General features: G+C 42.5%; 1 protein-coding gene across 2 annotated transcripts in view; it reads left to right on the top strand.

Moving 5' to 3' along the window:
• The window catches only part of LOC137415684 (uncharacterized), a 403425-nt gene that overhangs the window by 82615 nt on the left and 300388 nt on the right, over nucleotides 1-20422 (top strand). For both annotated transcript variants that reach the window (XM_078783187.1, XM_078783188.1), the window contains exon 2: nucleotides 5919-6049. The gene's annotated coding sequence lies outside the window, so the exon portion shown is untranslated. The remainder of the gene's footprint in view (nucleotides 1-5918; nucleotides 6050-20422) is intronic.

The following is a 20422-nucleotide window of genomic DNA, read 5'->3' as shown; positions in this document are numbered from 1 at the left end:
AGCGGTGAGCTCAGGTAACCTAAGAGGATCCTCCAACTGCTGCTTCTGATCCTCCGCCAATGTTGGAAGGTTAGAAACAAGTTCCGATATTGCATCCTGGTTAATGTCATGCCGCATAAACCGTTGTTTAAAATGTTTCCGGGCACATTCCCTGATTCTGCCATCTTCATAAAGGAGTTCCCCATCATGGAGCAAGCGTGTAATCATTGACGAAGAGGCCCCCCTTTTAAGGCTGAAGAAGAATTTGGTTGGAGCATCAAGGTCGTGTATGTACCTCATCTTCAGGCGCAATAAAGCATTTTGTGCTCGCCTTTCGGATATGGAATTCAGTAAGGCCGTTTTTCCATGGATTTGTTGCCTCATTCCCTGGTAGCTCACACTTGCGGTTCCCTGAAGCTGTTCCTGTAATTCCAGGATTTCATTTTCAAGTAAGGTTGTGGTTTTTCTTTCCTCTTGAACACCATACGCACGATATTGTTGGCAGAATAGTCTGATGTGCGTTTTGGCATTATCCCACCATTGTCTGAGGTTTGAGAAATTCCCTTGGGAGGCGACCAGAATATTCCAAATTTCTGGAAAAATGTCCTTAAAGGTACTATCATCAAGTAAGTTGTTATTAAATTTCCAAAAAGCACTCTTGTGTTTCGGGCAGGGGGCAGAAATTTTGAGAAATGTTGCGCTGTGGTCCGAGAATCCTGATGGGCAAATTTTGGATGACAGAACGAGGCGTTCAAGTGGAGGATTAATATAAAACTTGTCCAAGCGAGCAAGTACAATATTACCCTGAATGCATCGACACCATGTGTATTGCCTGATTGATGGGTGCTGTACCCGCCATATATCTGTCAAATTCATTTGTTTTAAAAATTTGGTGAGAGGGATTGTGGAGGCAGGATGGGGCTCTGCACTGTTCCTGTCTAGTTGGGGTTGAAGGGTGCAGTTAAAATCTCCACCAATACAAACATGATTGTCTCGGTTTTTTAGGGCGTTTTGGCTGTCGAGGGACGTTAGGTGTGTCCCAAGGTCATTAAAAAAAACTCGCCGAGCTACAGGCGTACTTGGGGCATAGATATTAAAAATAGTATAGAATTTTCCACAGTAGTGGAATTCTAGGGATGCTAGGGATCCCTTGTGTATTTCGTCGAATTTAAGCGATGAAGGCGAAAAGGAGGGGCTAAGAATTATTGCGACACCGCCTTTGCGGGAGTCACCGTTACTAAAGAAGGACAGGCCGGGGAAGAGCCTACACCACTCTGCGACACAGTAGTCGTTGGCATGGGTCTCTTGTAAGAGGGCAATGTCAACTTTCTTCTGTAATAAAAAATCCCTTACTTGAACTTTGCGGACAGAGCTACATCCTCCGTTAATATTCAAGCTACAAATGGAAAAACTCATTACAGCTATAAGGAGGAGTGACCACCACTCAATTTTTTGATAGCAGTTCATTCTTAGCTTTTTGCGACCACTTCTTTAAACGGTGACGTTGGGAGGAATTGAAATTAAAAACGTGGGGCCGTTTTACCATCAGTCTAGCGGAATGAATAAAATCAGGTAGCTCCGGAAAAAAGGTTTCTATTACAACATTCCTTTTTCGGAATGTGTCCTTAAGAAACCTTTTTATCTCGGAGGGAGGGATTGGAGGGATTTCTTCTTCCTTGAGGCTACCACATTCACTAACAGAGTCATCTATATCAGATGGCTCAGATGGTGTGTCACACTGGTTTTCATCATTTATCTCCTCACCGTCATCACATCCCTCCACGTTATCGGATGGGGCATAGTCCATAGAGGGGGGGGGACGGGGAGGGCATCTTCAGGGGAGCAGGGGGGGGGGTACTAATTTTTGCGGTTCAACCATATCAGTTTCTAGGTCAGTAGACAAGGGCGAGGATTCATCCACATCTATGTCCTCCAATACCGAGAAACGATTTTCTGTGACGAGGGACAAATCTAGGCCAGAGAGGGGGGGCTGTCGGTTTTCAGTTGTAGGTTTTTTAAAGAGATGACCGTTTTCATCTGTTGTTTGCAGATGTCTTTTTCCTTTTGGGCAGACTAATTGAAACTCGTCCTGGTTAGTGGGAAGAGATTGCAAGGGTTTGGGGGGAGGGGGGGGGGGGAGGGGGGAGGGAGGACGTGATCATCGGGAGGGGATTCCCATCGGCTACCACGGCGGGAGAGGTAGGATCAGTTATAGCAGGCAACAAGCTGTGATTGGACGATGTCGCCTGGGGGGTGAGATCTATAGTTAACAGGAGATGGCTGCAATTAGATCCTTCAGTAGAGGGAGGGGCCCCTGTTTCAAGGGGAGGGGAAGGGGGTACGGCGGGGGGGTTTGGATTGGTGGTAAGAGGGCTTGGGTCGGTGGTGGACAGATTGGGATCAGTGGTGGTAAGGCTTGGGTCGATGGTGGGAAGGTTCGGGTCGGTGGTGGGAGAGCTTGGTTCGGCGGCGGGAGGGCTTGGTTCGGTGGTGGGAAGGCTTGGGTCAGTGGTGGAAGGGTTTGGACCGGTGGTGGGAAGGTGGGGGGGTTGCTTATTCCCGGTTCGGAGGGGAGGTTGCACTTGTGGAGAATTCTCTTTTCGGGGGCAGTCATGCTTAACATGCCCAAATTGTCCGCAGCCAAAACATTTTAGAACGTTGGTGGACACGTACACTGTATATTCGTTCTGTTGATGTTTTAATTTTATTATAAGGTTTAAATCCTTCTGGGAATTTTTTAAAATCATAAACACTTGCCGCCGGAATGAAACCACGTGCCTTAAATCGTTGTTTCGTGACCCAAAGGGAATCATGGAGATACGAGACACGATGGTACCGTATCGGGATAACTCTTTAATTAGTACATCGTCGGATACAAATGGGGGGCAATTTGATATCACGACTTTTATCGCTGGGCTATCTAGTGGGGAAATCATTACAAATAAATCTGGATCGATTGTCAAACCCTGTTCGACAATTTGTGGGACACAATCCACGTCGGACAAAAAAATAACGATCCGCTTGTTCATCCGCGAAGCGGCAACAACCTTGTCGATCCCGACAACACGACCGGTTGCGAGGACAACGTCCTCGACACTAACCTCACGTTCCGGAGGTACACAAAAGAACCCGTGCTTACGGGTCAGGCTCTGAAAGGCCGTAAATCGAGATAGTGCAGCTGCCAATGCTGGAACAGCTGCACTTACAACCCCTCCCCAACTCGGGGAGGGTGAATATATAATATAATCTTCCCTACCCGAACTCCGGGAATGGGAAGTAATCAGAGCTCTCCGATTTCCCTAACTTCGGAAAAGGGAGGCAACAAAACAAACTGAAGGAAGGATAAACGAAAGGAAAAAAAGGAAATAGAGGTTTAAGATGAAGGAGCAAACACCGATCGGGCGACGCCCAAAAACGGCGAACCCTTACCAGCGATCACCCTGTGCTCTCCGGCTCTCTCTCCCGTCTCAACGTATATGGGAATCACCAGGAAGACTCCACGAACAGGTACAAGGACACAGAGGGGGGAAAACGGGGGGGGGGGGGGGGGAATGGAGCAACAACACAGAGCACTCACAGGCCTCCACAAGCAGACGCCATGACAGTACAACCAGCATGCAAACGACCAGCAGGGGGCGCGAGAGAGAGAGAGAGAGAGACAGAGACAGAGACAGAGACAGACAGAGACAGAGAAAAAAAGAAAAAAGAAAAAAAAGATACATTTACCATTAGGTGTGTATCAGATTCACGAGTGATAGGTCAAGCATTCGATTCAGTGAATCTGGATGCCCATTGGAGGATCTTCAGTCTTCATGATGTGCCACCAAAGCTGATCGATCTGATGTCTGAACTATACTCCGATATTGATAGTGCTGTGAGGTATGGTGGTTCCATCTCTGACTTATTTCAGTTGTCACTGGAGTTCATCAGAGATGTGTACTGGCCCCCACACTTTTACGGGGAGGATGTCAGCGAATCTAACTGTGGTGAATCATTTGAGAATGTCAAGATCTCTGACCTTGATTTCACAGATGATGCAGTCATCCTCGCAGAAACTCTGGAAATCCTGACAGGGGCCCTCAAGGTGCTCAATGAGGAGTCTGAGCCACTGGGATTTCGGATCTCCTGGGTCAAGACTAATCTCCAGGCATTTTAACATACTGGATATCTTGTCTGTACCTGCCTGTGGTGAGGTTTTTGAGGTCACATTCACATACCTTGGCAGTGATATTCATGCCTCCGCATGTTGTGAGCTAGAGGTCAATAAATGTCTGGGTCGAGCCTGGGGAGTCATTGATTCACTAGATGGACGTGGCGCTGTTGGTACCTATCCTGGAGGACAAAAGTCTGAGTCTTTAAGTCTTTGGTGTTTCCAGATGTGAGACTGAGACAAAGACTTAACTCTATTCGGTGCCAGGTCTCTTCAGAGAATCCTTGGCTATCACTGGTTGGATTTGTTTGAGAGAAACCAAGATGACATTTTTTACCTGTATAGTCTATGAGCATCAGCTGCTGCCGTGTGAACATGTGGCTCATTTTCCTGACTCTGATCCTTTTCACCAGATTCTTTCAGTGAGGGAGCCTCATGAGCGGAGGAAGCCATCGGGCTGAGCACGTGCCTTGTGGTTGCAGCAGGTTGATCAGTATCTCAACAAGATGGGTTTCAATTGTAAAAGAAAATGTGTTTAAACCAGATGGAAAATATCCTTTGGCTCAAGAGTAACGAAATATGTTCATGAGAAGCACATTGTGAAACAAGATTAATAAATTATTTAGTCACACAAGGAAATTGGCTGGCTTGGATTGGATTGGTTTGCGTTGTCGATGCCCATTGACTTACTCTGTGACTTATTGGCCCAATTGCTGCCAAAAACAATAATTATTGATAATGGGTGACAATTCTGCAGTGCCGTTTTAATTAGATATGAGAAAATAAATTGACTTGCATCAATGCAAATGAAGTTTCTTTTTTATAGGAAGGGTCCATATTTTATCGAGAACAATGTGACTGTGTCGCCAATATGCCTCCGCATAGTCCCACAACGGGTAGATGCCATCACTCTGCATATGTATGGGTAGGGGATCATGCTTGTGAAGTTTCGTGTTGATCGGATAAGTTTCGTTTTTCTATCCAAGATGGCTGCCAAACCACGTGACCTATGACATCATCATTTTCAAACTATATGCAACTGTTATTAGATGATATTTGTAAATTTTTTGCATCAATAGGGTGAGTAGTTTCAGAGATAAAATTATTTAATATTTTCCTGCAATGCAATATGGCTGCCAAACCATGTGACCTATGATGTCATAAATTTAATATTTCAATACAAATGGGTCATGCCCATGTAATTTCTGATTTTTAGGACAAGGGATTTGATTATTAAACATCTTTGGCTGGTATATCACTTCAACTATGATGTCACCATTATCATGCTTTTGTTCCCTATTGGAAATACTTGACAATGTGCCAAGTTTCAAATTTTTCCATTCAGCGGTTTCCGACAAATATTTTTTAATTATTTGCTTTTAATTCAAGATGGCTGCCATACCACGTGACCTCTGACGTCACAATTATCATAAAAACATTCTGCATGTGTGTCACTCCTACCCTGAAAGTTTCGTCTCAATCGGACATATGGTTGCTGAGAAAAACGAGGTTTAGCCCGTACTTGGACGGAAGGACGGAAGGACGGACGGACAACCCGAAAACATAATGCCCTCCGGCGACTTTTCGGCGGAGGCATAAAAAATATAAAAAAGCATCCATTTTCAAGAAAAACATCTTTTTGTGAGAATGAAAGTTTTAAGTGATGGTAGGTAGGCCTGTAATGATTAATACTCTCATTTTTGTTTTGCTTTTGATCAAAGTAGAGACACTTTCTCTGAAAAATATGTGCACAGTTTATCATCTCACTGATTTCCTTATGTCATGACAGCTAAGAATCAAAGCCCTCTCTCCGATGCTGAGAATGTCATCAAAACGAGGCTGAAATTTCGTAATGTTGAGAATCGGCCCCTGTCCAAATTGAGTGGTGTACGCGCACTACCAAGCCACATCACTTGTGGGGTAAGTGATCGTATTCTCAACTCACCCACATCACACAATATAAATGAGTATTGACCAAGAGTTACATTCATTAAATATTATTCAAAGATGTAACCATTGATATATAACTTTTCAGCAATTAAAATGAACTTTTTTTTTTTTTAAAGGATTGAAAGACTACCATCTCTCATCGTTGTAATTCCTACTTTTGTGTCGACCTTCCCAGGCCATCAGTACACTTTGTACTATCATTGTGATGCTTACACATGATCAAAAGATGCCTGTGATTGCTTCCTGCATTTGCTGTGCTTGGGTTAAATGAGATTCATAATATTTATTTTGAATGGATTTCCATGTGCAAACAAATTAGAATGTTCCATTTTCAACCATGTTGGTTCAAAATACTGTTCATATCAGCCTTAAAAATGAAGTAGAAACAAAATGGAAATTTCAAGTCAAACAAGAAAAGACAAATACACAAATAGGAATACTATAGTCAACCCAACAACATTTCACGAATGACTTATGACCAACGTTTTTGACAGGGAAGGGGAACGGGATTTATACCAGGCACATAATTACATAAATATAATCCACATATCCACGTAATAATTATTATCATAATTAAATTATTATAATTATATCCATAATTGGGGCTTGTGGGGCAAAAATGGTACATTTTATTTTGTCTTTGTCTGTCTGTCTATGTCAATCATTGACAGGTTAGATTTTTACTCCGATCTTCATGAGATTTAACCACCTGGTAGAGGTAGTGACAAGTTGGAGGCCTATTGTTTTTGAGGCCAAAAGGTCAAACGTCAAGGTTACAAAAATCGTAAATTTTCTTCTGATTCAACATAATATATATATATATGTACAGTCACGTGAAAAAGTAAGTACACCCCATGTAAAGTTTTGACTTTTTCAACATATTTCAACATACAACTATTTGATCTTCATTTCAACAATATTGATAGATAAAGGTGATATAATATAACAAATATCATGAAACATTTACATTTTGTAGTCCATTGTATAATTTAAATAAACATAAATGCAAATTTCGCATGTGGAAAAAGTAAGTACACCCTTGGCTCTAATAGGTGGTATTGCCCCCTTTGGCAGAAACAACCTCAAGTAGGCGTTTCTTATAACTGTCTACCAGTCTCTGACATCGACTGGGAGAAATTTTTGCCCACTCCTCCATGCAGAATTCTATCAGCTGTGTGATGTTTGAGGGTTTTGTTGCATGCACAGCTCGTTTCAAATCCCCCCACAACATCTTGATGGGATTTAGATCCGGGCTTTGACTTGGCCATTCCAGAACCCTCCATTTCTTTCTTTTCAGCCATTCCTTGGTGGATTTACTGGTATGTTCAGGGTCATTGCCATGTTGCAAGGTCTACCTTCGGTTGAGCTTCAACTTTCCGACAGATGGCCTCACATTATCCTCAAGCACCCTCTGGTACAATGAAGAATTCATAGTGGATTCTATGATGGTGAGCTGCCCAGGCCCTGATGCAGCAAAGCTGCCCCAAACCATAATATTTCCACCACCATGCTTTACAGTTGGTATCAGGTTCTTGTGGTCAAATGCTGTCTTTGGTTTTCGCCAAACATGCCTTCTGGTACTGTGGCCAAATAGCTCTACCTTTGACTCATCTGTCCAGAGCACATTGTTCCAGAAGTGTTGGTCTTTGCCAAAGTGTTCATTGGCAAACTTTAGTCTTGCCCTGATGTTCTTTCTGGACAGCAAAGGTTTCCTCCTGGCACACCTCCCATGTAGATCAAATTTGTGCAGCCTCTTTCTCATGGTAGACTCGTGCACTTTGACATCAACAGTGGCAAGAGCTACCCGTAGGTCCCGTGATGACATTCTGGGGCTCTTAGAGACTTCTTTCAGCATCTTGCCGTCTGCTCTCGGGCTGTACTTGCTGGGGCGGCCTGGCCTGAACAAGTTAGCAGTTGTTTGGAATCTTCTCCACTTGTAGATGATCATCCGGACAGTCGAATGATTGATTTCAAATTGTTTGGAGATCTTTTTGAATCCCTTCCCAGACTCGTAGGCATCTATAACCTTCTTTCTGAAGGCCTCAGAGAGCTCTTTTGATCTAGGCATGGTGACGCCACACACTTCAACAACAAAGAGGAAACCAAACTAAATGTCTGAGGTTTAAAAAGACTGGTTCCTCCAAGATCCTCTCTAACGATGTTCTAATCATTTGCACTTGAGCTGGTGCACCTGATTCTAATTTTAGGTATTTGAAGTAGTGATAAATGTAGGGGTGTACTTACTTTTTCCACATGCGAAATTTGCATTTATGTTTATTTAAATTATACAATGGACTACAAAATGTAAATGTTTCATGATATTTGTTATATTATATCACCTTTATCTATCAATATTGTTGAAATGAAGATCAAATAGCTGTATGTTGAAATATGTTGAAAAAGTCAAAACTTTACATGGGGTGTACCTACTTTTTCACGTGACTATATATATATATATATATATATATATATATATATATATATATATATATATATATATATATATATATATATATATATATATATATATATATATATATTATATATATATATATATATATATATATATATATATATAAAGTAATGAATGGCGGTTTGGAATTGTATCCAATACGTCCATTCTACTGTTCTCCAACCTATAGTTTTGTCTTAAAAACTCAACGTTTCGGCCAGCCACCCGGCGTGCACTGGGCCTCCACTAGCCTTTATCAAGAGTAATTCCCTTGTTTACCTCCTCTCAGATATACCTGGGGGAAGGGGGTGGGCCTATTCTGTGAACCAATCACAAAGCTGTGTTGCATTACCTCGTGACCATTGACCCGTGACAGGCTTGTGTTGCAAGTGTTTTGTGCATGTTTGGCGGTGTATTGTGCTTGTGTTATCCTTGTCGCCTGTGTCGGTTATGTCCCACTTTGTCCTTGTCCTCCTCCCAGCATCGGTGTCTCTCTGGTGTATTTATGAATTAGAGTTCCGTATGTCTGTGGTAACACCACAGTCTCCTCTGTCAACGGTGCCCTCGTTTGTTCAGTGTGCCATGCCTCCAGTATTCGCCTCCTGGCCCTGTTGGTGTATACCACACCTGTGCACAGTCACATGGAATAGTGTATACCACACCAGTGCAGTCATTATTTTGTCTTTGACCTTGGTCAGTGCACATCCCAAGGTGTATATCGGTTGATAGTTAACCCTCACCCCAACCGGTCTCAAAATCCACCAAAATCCACAAAATCCAAGTATAAGAAACCCACCCAGACCAACCGTTACCTCGATTTCACGTCTTGCCATCCACTGCACCACAAAAGAGCTGTGGTGAATACACTCATAAAAAGGGCAAGGAATATACCGTCCACCTTGGAGGACAACAGGAGAGAGATCAAGCATCTCAAATGGGTATTGAAAGCCAATGGCTACCCAGACCACCTCTGCCCAAAAAATGAATTGGTACTGGCAGCTCCAATAATCCAGGACTTGCCACAGGAACCACCTAAGGGCTTCTGTGTGCCACCATTTGTGCCACGAGTAGCCCAAAGGATTGGCAGGATTTTGAGACCGTATTACTTTTGATTGAGTGTGCACACTCAATGATTGAGTGATTGGCAGGAGTTTGAGACTTAAAAAAAAAAAAAATGGCCGCCATTGTTGTCACAGGACAAATCTGCGATGGCCCTATAGCCAAATATTTTCCTGAGGGCATACTCCAACTGTGTGCCAACTCTCGTGCTTGTATCGTCAGTCACAATTCTCCCAAATATTTCACCTATTTGCCGTACTAAAAATTGGGCGCCATTTTTATTGGACACATCTGTGATGACTCTAATAGTCAGAATATTTAACTGTGTACCAAATACCATGCTTGTATGATTCAAACAACAGTTTATACAAATTAATATACCAAATACCATATACCATAATATACCATATAAATGGCGGCCATTTTATAAACATTGTTGTCACAGGACAAATATATGATAACCCGATAGTTAGGGGTCTTTAATTATGTGTCAAATGTCAAGCTTGTATGACCACAACAACAGTTTATACACAGTAATGTACCAAATATATGTAAAATAACAAGCAATGGAGGCCATTTTGAAAAATGGCCGCCATTGTTGTCACAGGAGAAATCTGCGATGGCCCTATAGCCAAATATCTTCCTGAGGGCATACTCTAACTGTGTGCCAACTCTCGTGGCTTGTATCATCAAAGTCACAATTCTCCCAAATATTTGACCTATCTGCCGTACTAATTTATTCAAGAAAAGAACAACAAATAAGTGTTAAGTGAAGCCGTATCTACTCATGAAACCAAACATGATTTTCTGCTTCGGTGGACCTGTGATTACCAACGCCACCAAAGGTGGATGGAGGTTATGTTTTCGTCCCTGTCTCTGTCTGTCTGTCTGTCTGTCTGTCTGTCTGTTTGTCTGTCTGTGAACAGAATATCTCAAAAAGTTGTGTTCGGACGACATTTGGTGGAGAGGCTAGTTTTATGACAAGGACGAAATGATTACATTTTGGTGAATATCCGAATACAGATCTGCATCAGATAATTTTTTAATCTCCAAGTGATTCTTCACCATTAAGACATGGAGCTAAAACTGATATATAGCACAATATCTCAAAAAGTTATGGATGGATTCGGACGAAACTTGGTGGACCGGTTTGGTGTGTGACAATGATGAAGTGATTCGATTTTGGTGATGATTCAAATCCAGATCTGGATCCAAGGTTTTTTTAAATTTCCAAGTGAATTCTTCACCATTGAGTGGTCGGGCCAAAAACGATATATAGCATGATATTTCAAAAAGTTGTGGATGACTTGTGACAAAACTTGGTGGATGAGTTAGTAAGGCGACAAGAACAAGCCGATTCAATTTTGGGTTCGGTTCCCCACTCACAAAACTCACAGTTCCCCACTGATGGTATGAAGTCGCATAATGACTGATATTATAACCGAAAGGTTTTCAGTCACAAGTGTATGGAAGGCTCACTGCGTTGCCCTGATGAAGCCCCAATAAGGGCGAAACCAGGTCGGTAACTGTGAGTTCTGCATACACTGGTGACAGCATCTGAATTTAACATCCACAATGACGCACTGCTGGATGGCCCCTCCGGAGCTTGGCAGGCAATGTGGACATATGTGGCGATGACGTCATGACGCTCGCACATTAGGTTGGAGGTTGGAGCACCAAATTACAGATACAGTACTAATATATATACTAGCGGTAACCCGTGAAAATCACGGGCATAAATAGTGTTTATGTTCATACAAACTAACTTGTTAAGAAGTGATTATTACCATAAATCCACATATTTAACTTGGTTCAGCATTTTTTTTTTTGTATACAAGATCGAGGCTCGTGAAAGAGCTAACATTAATCACACAAAAGGTCAAACCGACACATAAAACACAAAAAATAAGGGGAGCGGTAGACAAGATGGGGAGAGAGGGGGAAGGACACAAACACAACATTTGAGAGCAGGGACATCGGGAGAAATGTGGGAGGGGGAGGGCTTGGGGGGAGGTGGGAGAGGTATAAAACATATGGACACTGCAAGGACTTCCAGGAAAGAAGTTGGAATTTCAAACAAAGTGGATCTGGGGTGAATTAGCGGTGGTAGAAAAGATCAAGGTTTTGGATGGGGGAAGATAAGAGATGGTGGTGAACAGCTGTTTTAAAGACCTGGAGGGAGGAGTGGGATTGAAAGGAGTGAGGGAGTTTGTTCCAGAGGTGGGAGAAAAGGGGAATGAAAGAGTGAAGGTGAGCAGAGAGCCTAGATTTTGGCAGTTTAACCATAAGAGGGTTGCAGGCAGATCTTGTGCGACCTGTAGGAATATTTGGGGGACAGAGCACTGAGAGAGCTGGGGGAACAAAGCCGGAGAGGAGTCGGTAGAAGACAGAAAGACCACCAACCTGCCTGCGGTGAGTGAGTGAAAGGCCCTCGGAGTTAGCTTCATCGCAGGAGATTCCAATGATTCTGAAAGCTTTGGTTTCAACAGCGTGTAGCCGAGCGAGGTGTGAGGCAGGAGCACCGGCCCAAAGGGAAGAGCAGTATTCCATTGAGCTGCGGATGAAAGCCTTGTATGTGGTGAGGAGCTCAGGTGTGCCTAGGAAGGACTTTGCATGACGGAGGATGCCCAGTCGGCGACTGGCTTTGGAGGCCAGCTTGGAAATGTGGTTTTCTCAAGAAAGATCATGGCAGATGGTGAGACCCAAAAGCATTTAGATAACGCATAACGATTAGCATTTTAGATAACGATCGATAACTGGCTGGCCAAAAGCCGCAGCTCGCTGGCATCAGCACACAGGCATGCTTCTACCTTGCGGTTGTTGTTGTTGTTGTTGTTGTTGTTGTTGTTGTATAGACTGCATATCCGCTTGCGGTACTGATAACATAACCAGTGATAACTGGCTGGACAAAAGCCGCAGCTCGCTGGCTAGGCGTGCTTCCACCTTGTGGTATTGATAAATATCCAGGCTGATGTCACATTGGCGGCCACGCGTGTGCATTGCCTGCCGCCTTCCCGCTTCCTTTCAAAATAATTGTGTCAGTTGGCACCAACATTCATTCTGGCGGATCTCCTGAATATCGCTTTGTATTCAACTGCAGTATTGTCTCTTATAGTGTGGTTACTGGTAAGTATCCACTTTACATTTCTGATCGCACGTATTGTCCCCCGTCGCACCGCGGAGCGAAAGGGGGACTATGGTTTTCACCTCCGTTCGTGTGTGCGTCCGTCCGTATGTGCGTCCGTCCGTCCGTGCGTCCGTCCGTCTGTGCGTGCGTGCGTCCATTCGTCCGTGCGTGCGGGCGTGAGTGCGTGCGTGTGTACGTGCATGCGTGTGTACGTGCATGCGTGCGTGCGTAAGCGAAGGACCGAATTCTAATTTGGTGTGTGGGTGCAACCCACGTCAAAATCCAAGATGGCCGCCGCCATGTATGTCTGAACCTTGTGAGCGGAATATCTTGAAAAATAAGCGAACTACTAACTTCTAATCTGGTGTGTGGGTGTATCTATGCATAAGGAAGAACGCTATTGAAAATTTGGTCGCCACGTCAAAATCCAAGATGGCCGCCTTGCGTCTTCCACTTTGTCAACTCATCACTTCACCGACGGGGGACCTAGTCGTAATGCTTGTTTCATAAATTTTTGGGATAATTTTGCTGAAAGAAATTCCTTCCCCCCTCTCCCCCCTAACACTTCCCTTCAAAGCCATTATTTGTTGCCAATACAGCTTTAATTTGAAATGGCCACCTTCTAGTCGACATAACACCTTCTAATAAATCCACAAGACAGCAGATGCAAGAGCATTGACTCAAATTCAGCATGGCTTCCTGACAGCACCAACTGCAATACATATTTTGATTGAGAATATTCTTGTTTCATTCCAAAATGACTCTTGATTTACATGTCCAGATATGTAATGTTTGCCTCGTGCGGGACATGACTTAAACTTTGACAATATGATGGTGGGGCTTTAAGGAAAATAACGTTGTTATAATTAAGACAGGCTAATAAAACGATTCAGATTATCGTGAAACTGTAAAGAAATTCACCACAAACCTTTGTTCCATTTTATTAATACAGCATCAGATGCTTTATTGTGCTTTCTTTTTTTATTTTAAATATCAAGAATCAGGGTGATTTTAATGTTGTTGCAATTGATTTTTACCTTAATGATAGGGTATTTAGTGTGTAAAATATTATGTGACCAATGACCATGGTACATTATATGCAAGCAATTCCAGGATCACCAACTTTGATGCTTTTCAGAATTACAGGCAGGTATCCATTTTGGATGAATTTAACTCTTAGATGCAGGCGTCAAAAATCCTACATAAATGCAGCCATTGGGCCTCGGAGGCCCAACGGATGTATTTGTGTATTTTTTTTTTAATGGATTTTTTTTCTATCATATCCTTTTTCAATCCAGGTCGATGCTCATGGATGTGTATTTGCACAGAAAATATGAATCATTGATCCTATTAGTTGGAAGAATCCTATACAAGTAATGAATCTTCTTTTTCTTTTTTTTCCAAAAAAAATTTTGTTCTTGGTTTTACAACTTTTCTTCTCTAAAAAGTTGAGGATCATGGAGGAGTATTTGCTCAAAAAATATGATTCACTAATCCTTTTATTTAGAATGTATGTCCACAACTGTCAAAAATCCTACACCTATGCAGCCATTGGGCCTCCGAGGCCCCACGAATGTATTCATGTAAAGTCTTTTAATTTTCATATTTTTGTCACTGAATTATTTGTAACCAAGTTATAGGAGCATATAATGAGGCTCATATCAAGAAAATAATGATATAACAGAAGTACAACAACATTTATGCGGGGCCTCAAAGGCACCAGGCCTGAATTTGTGTCATATTTTTGGGGTTATAAGTGAAGAATGAAGATTTTCCCACGAGCCTGAATGACATTTAAAAAAATTTATTTCACTGAATTTTGTGTAACATGAAAGTCGGTGAAAATGAGGCTAATTCCAAAAAGAAATTGTACAGCATCGTTTTTGCAACAAAAAAAACCTTGTGGGCCTCCAAGGCCCCTCCAAGGGTTTGTTTGTTTGTTTGTTTGTTTGTTTGTTCATTATGCATTCGGATGTTGCAGGAACCATTGCAACCAAACTTTGCATGGTCTCCTCTTTCATCCAGAGGAAGGTCAAGGGTTATGTTTGTATGAAGAGAATAAAAAAATTAAAAACAAACTTAATATCGGATAATTGGCCTTCAGGTCATGATTGGGTTTTTTGCTTATACACTGCGTGCATTTTTCCCCAGAAGAAATCGAGTACTATGTTTTGTGAAGATCGTATGTTGAGGTTGTAGTAATTTGTTTTGGTTTTTTACACAGGTAAAAAAAAAAGATTGCTTTACACAGGTTTATTATAACACCTCTGTGTTCAAGCCTTGAGTGAATATGTTCTAAAACACTGCCTGGGTTTTTCCTGGGAGTGATCGAGTGATATATATTGTGATTGTTATGCAGGGAATATGTAAATAAATATTTTATTGAATTTCCCTGCGCAACGCCTGGCACTTCAGCTAGTAGACAAATAACTCCATCTCTAAGTGGGGCCATTGATAAATACAAATGCCATTGGACCAATGACCAAACTCACATTTGTCAATAACAAACTCATTTTGCTCAGGTGATTATGTAATTGCCATTGCCTCAAAGGAAATAAATTATACAGAACGCAATGTGAAAGTACTTGTGTATGTGGTCAAGGGAAGACTTGACTTTTACACAGACAATTTGCACAATGTTCTTGCATTTTGACTAAATGATTTATATTCTATTTTTACATTGACTTAAGGAAAGCAGCTTGGACATAAAATTTTTCCCTTGATAGGAAAAATATACTCGTTGACATAATTGCACTTTAATATGAATTACAAGAATATTAGTTAACAGTTCACATGGAATTTGAAACTGTGTTCCCATGCATACCGTCAATCATTTGTTCAGATGTGAACACTAAACAGGCCAACTCAGAATTTTACCTCTTCATGGATTTGCATGCTACGTGCATTATGTCCATTATTTATGCATACGAAGGAAAGAAACACATTATGCACAACACAAAACGTGGTCTGTGGAATTGCAAAATTTGGTCATCTGTTTGGACGAAAAAACTAAAATTGGATTTGGACAAGTTGGACAAAATTTAGACCAAAAAAACTGCTTGGTCATCAAATGACTTTATGACTTGATAATTGCATTCACATTAAACAAAATCGGTTTTTCAATTTTGCCTTTCTGCCATTAGTGGAAAGCATCACTTTGTTTGGTTGTAAACTTCATGAATTCCAGAACATATTATTACACTTTTGCAGCTTTTGTTTATTTCAATTTTATCGATTTTTATTTTTAATATCAATTTTATCAATTATTTTATCAATTCAAATTCAATTTTATCAATTTCTCTAACCCTAACCCTAACCCTAACAACTATCTACTGATCCTCGGCACCCATCCCCATAAATTGACTGGATGACTGGTGTAATCTCAATACTCTGACAGCTCACAGAGATAGCCATATGGTGTTTGGCTCTTATCGAGTGCCTCTAATTTTTAACATCAATTTGATAAACTAAGTACTCGTACATCACAATGTTATGCTACACGCACGGTGAAGCAGCGCTGCAGCACTTTATTGCACTTTATTTCCCGAGCATTTTATTGCTTCTTGATCTAATAATGCAGCCTGGGGCATGAAAAGCGAGTCTGTATTTGTCTTGAAAACACCCTTGAAACCCTGATCACAAACATGCCCGATTTGCTAGATATTGCTATGGATGTGAAGCTGTGGCTGAAATAACTGCTTTAAAAAAAAAAATGAAACCCTTTAGTAGTTGTTGGTTTTGTAGGCATGTCTCTGATGTTTTTGTTACTGCTGCAAACTCCTTAAATGCTGCTATATTTTTCTGATTATATTCTATACAAGTCATTTACTGCACCCTCATGGAGCAACAGGATTTGTTTTCAGAATTGGCATAATTTCACCACCTGCAATATCCCCTCCCTCCAGCAGGGGTCAGTGGTTCAACCACTAACACCATTCCACATGTACAGGTGGTGTTGGTGGAGGGAGGGGGTTTTTTAATGCCCATGACCTGACCCTGAGTGCACCAAGCATAGACACAAAATTTGGTGGAGGTTGGCCAAGCCATTTCCGATTCTATAAAGAACGGACATACAGAGCTACAGACCTTTTTATTTACTGGAATTAAGGCTTGTTGTGGAGTTGCCACACACACATCTCACGCCCATGAACATACAGATGAATACACAAGACAGGACACAGGAGTATTAGATTAGACAAACACAGCCACTGAGGTTAGGGGAAGTGCCGTTACTTCCAGGGGTACTCTGGGTCCCAGCGACAACACCCAATGGCGCCCGCCGACTTTCTCACCGCACTCAGTGGGGCATTTCCTCAGGAGGAATTTCCTCCTCCCCATGGATGCCAACCTATGTGTATTGTCTGTGCTCTTCTCCTTTCAAATGCTGAACTTCAAGTAATTAAGCAGCACGTAGCATTTTTAAACTGCCGACCTCCCAGAATCAGAGCGGACGCTCTAACCATTACACCTCCAAGTCTGATAATTGCCTTATTTGCCTTATCTTAGATAGATTACCAATTGTATTGGCACAGTAAGGAAATATATTACATAGGGTTATTAATTTTGACCAATTTAGTCAATTTCTAATAATGTGTTCTCAATTTCTCACGGTGTATTATCGATCTGCGAATCTGTTGATCTTATTGATTGATTTCCACCATGTGTCACTATGCAATACACATTTAAATAAAGAAAATTGGGGTCCTCCTGCTGTCTCCAGTCTCCTGCCACGTATCCCTCTCAAACATGTTGATGTAGTTGAGAGCTGGCGTGCGCCGTTTCGCCCTTCCACATTTATGTTTCCGCATTATAAGATTGGAAAACATTTCACTTTGGCCATGGTAGCAGTGCCCATCAATCCTGAGACATCTTCTAATTTTAATGGACAGCCTTGGAAGAGAATCATAGAGCTCTTTATTTTTTCTATTGTTACGTGCTCCTCCCCGACCCCCTGGTCACGGTGTACCTCCGAGCCCCGAGAGGAGTCACGGCCGAAAAATGTGTTATTCTGTGTGTCAAAGATCAACGGAGAAGCCACCCCAATTGTTACTCACAAACAAATATTGTATTAAGATCACACAAGAATAACAGTACAACAACAATAGTATTCAAAAGTACAATCAATATGTCCTATGATGGTACCATCAGTTTTGTAATACACTGAATAAAATTATAAACGCAACATCCGACATTTTGAAATAATTTATGAACGTAACAGTAAAATATCACCTATATTTTTCGGTATGTACAAAAGGTTTATGAGTCTTGAATTTGAGTGCATAAGGGTGTTTAAACGTTTTCAATGTTGTGGCAATCCCGTTATGAGATATTGCTCCCACCAGACGGGTGTGGCATGTACTGTCGCGTTTCAAAGAGCGTGAGCATTGCTCAGACATTCCTTGTACTGGGGACAATAAAAGGCCACCCAAAAATGACAAGATTTGTCAGACGTCACAATGCCACAGATGCCACAATTCATGAGGGAGCGCGCCATTGGCATGCTGAATGATGGGATGTCCGTCAGAGCTGTTGCTGCACAGTGCAATGTGCATTTCTCCACCATCAACTGCTTGCGGCGCCATTTCAGACAGTTTGGCGCGACAGCCAATCAACCACTTGCCCGCAGACCACGTGTTACCACACCAGCTCAGGATCGGTACATCCGGCTCCTCCACCTGCGTGATCGTCTGCGACCAGCGACACAGTCAGCACAAGAGACGGTTGGTCTGAATAACCGACGAATCACAGGACAGACCGTACGAAATCGTCTCAGAGAAATCAATCTCCACGCCCGTCGTCCTCACCAGGGTCTTGACCTGACAGATGTTCGCCGTCAGAACCGACTACAGTGGGTGAAAGCACATTTTCGATGGCCCTTGGCACGCTGGAGAAGAGTCCTCTTCACGGACGAATCCCGTTTCCTACTCTTCTGGGCCGACGGTAGACAGCGTTCCTAAATTATTTTAAAATGTCAGATGTTGCGTTTATAATTTTGTTCAGTATATATAACTCACTGTTACGGGACGGGAGTTGTGGGAGATATGTTGAAGGCAGCAGGAAGTTGGGGTGTGAAGAGAATGACAGAGATCTGTAATCTGGTGGTGAAAGAAGGCCGCATTCCAGTGGTTTGGGAACTGAGTACCCTCGTCCCTCTATACAAGGGGAAAGGTGACCCTCTGGAGTGTGGCTCGTACCGAGCGATAAAGTTATTGGAGCATGGAATGAAGGTATTGGAAAGGGTGTTGGAGAGGAGGATAAGGAAGAAAGTGAAGATCGACGAAATGCAGTTTGGATTTATGCCAGGAAGAGGAACGACAGATGCGCTTTTCATTGTGAGGCAGTTGCAGGAGAAGTACATGGATAAGAGGAAGAAGTTGTTTTTTGGGTTTGTTGATCTGGAGAAAGCATTCGATAGGGTTCCATGCAAAGTATTGACATGGGCATTGAGGAAGTTAGGAGTGGAGGAATGGTTGATCAGAGTAGTGATGGCAATGTACAAAAGAGCACGCACAGCTGTAAGGACGAAGGACGGGAACAGTGGTGAGTTTGAGGTGAAGGTGGGAGTGCATCAGGGGTCGGTACTAAGTCCACTACTATTTGTAGCTGTGATGGATGTGCTGGCTCAGACCGTAAAGGAGGGTTTACCGTGGGAGTTGTTGTATGCAGATGATCTGGTGTTGATTGCGGAAAGTATGGATGGACTGAAGGAAAAGATGAACAAGTGGAAGGAATGTATGGAGACAAAAGGTCTGAAGGTGAATATCGGAAAGACAAAGGTGATGGCAAGTGGTAAAGCATGTGGTGAGGTGGAAAGAACTGGGAAGTGGCCGTGTGCTGTGTGCAGGAAGGGTGTCGGAGTGAACTCCATTCAATGTACAATGTGTGCTGAGTGGGTTCATCAAAAATGTAGTGGTCTGAGAGGGTCATTAACCAGTGTGGCAGCTACATTCAAATGTAAGGTGTGCACAGAGGGAGCTGCAGATGGAGGAAATGTTGAGTTGGATCTTGGAGACGGCGTGAAGCTGGAAGGTGTGAAAACATTTTGCTACCTCGGAGACATGCTGAATGGAGAAGGTGGATCAGACTCGGCAACGGTTGCTCGAGTGAGATGTGCATGGAAGAAGTTTCGGGAACTGAGTGGCGTGCTGATGAGGAGGAGAGTGTCGCTGAAGCTGAAGGGAAAGGTGTATGCTGCATGTGTGAGAAGTGTTATGATTTATGGGAGCGAGACATGGGTAATGAACGTAGAGCAGCAACGAAGGCTGGAAAGGGTGGAAATGCGAATGGTTCGATGGATGTGCGGAGTATCGTTGAGAGAGAGGAAGACAAATGATGAATTGCGAAAGATGATGGGAATATTGCCTGTGATTGATGCTGTGAAGAGGAACAGGTTGAGATGGTTTGGTCATGTATTGAGGAAGGATGAAAGTGACTGTTTGAGAAATGGAAGTTAATGTAGAAGGAAGTAGAGGACGGGGAAGACCGAGAAAGACTTGGCTAAAGATGGTGGAAGAAGAAATGCGGGCAAGGGGGTTAACAAGGAGAGATGCAGAAAATAGGGCAAAATGGAGAAGATTGTCATGGGGACCGCAAGGCTAACCCCCGCTCTAGCAGGGAACATGGCCTTAAAATGCATGTTGTTGTTGTTGTTGTATATATAACTCACTGTGCTCCAAGTGAATGAAACAAGAACATTCCCCAATGT

The sequence above is a fragment of the Myxine glutinosa genome, chromosome 8 (assembly GCF_964187855.1).
Source record: "Myxine glutinosa chromosome 8, kmMyxGlut1.1, whole genome shotgun sequence".
Taxonomy (NCBI): Eukaryota; Metazoa; Chordata; class Myxini; order Myxiniformes; family Myxinidae; genus Myxine; species Myxine glutinosa.
The sequence above is the reverse complement of the archived record's forward strand: the minus strand, read 5'-3'. Positions and strand labels throughout refer to the sequence as shown.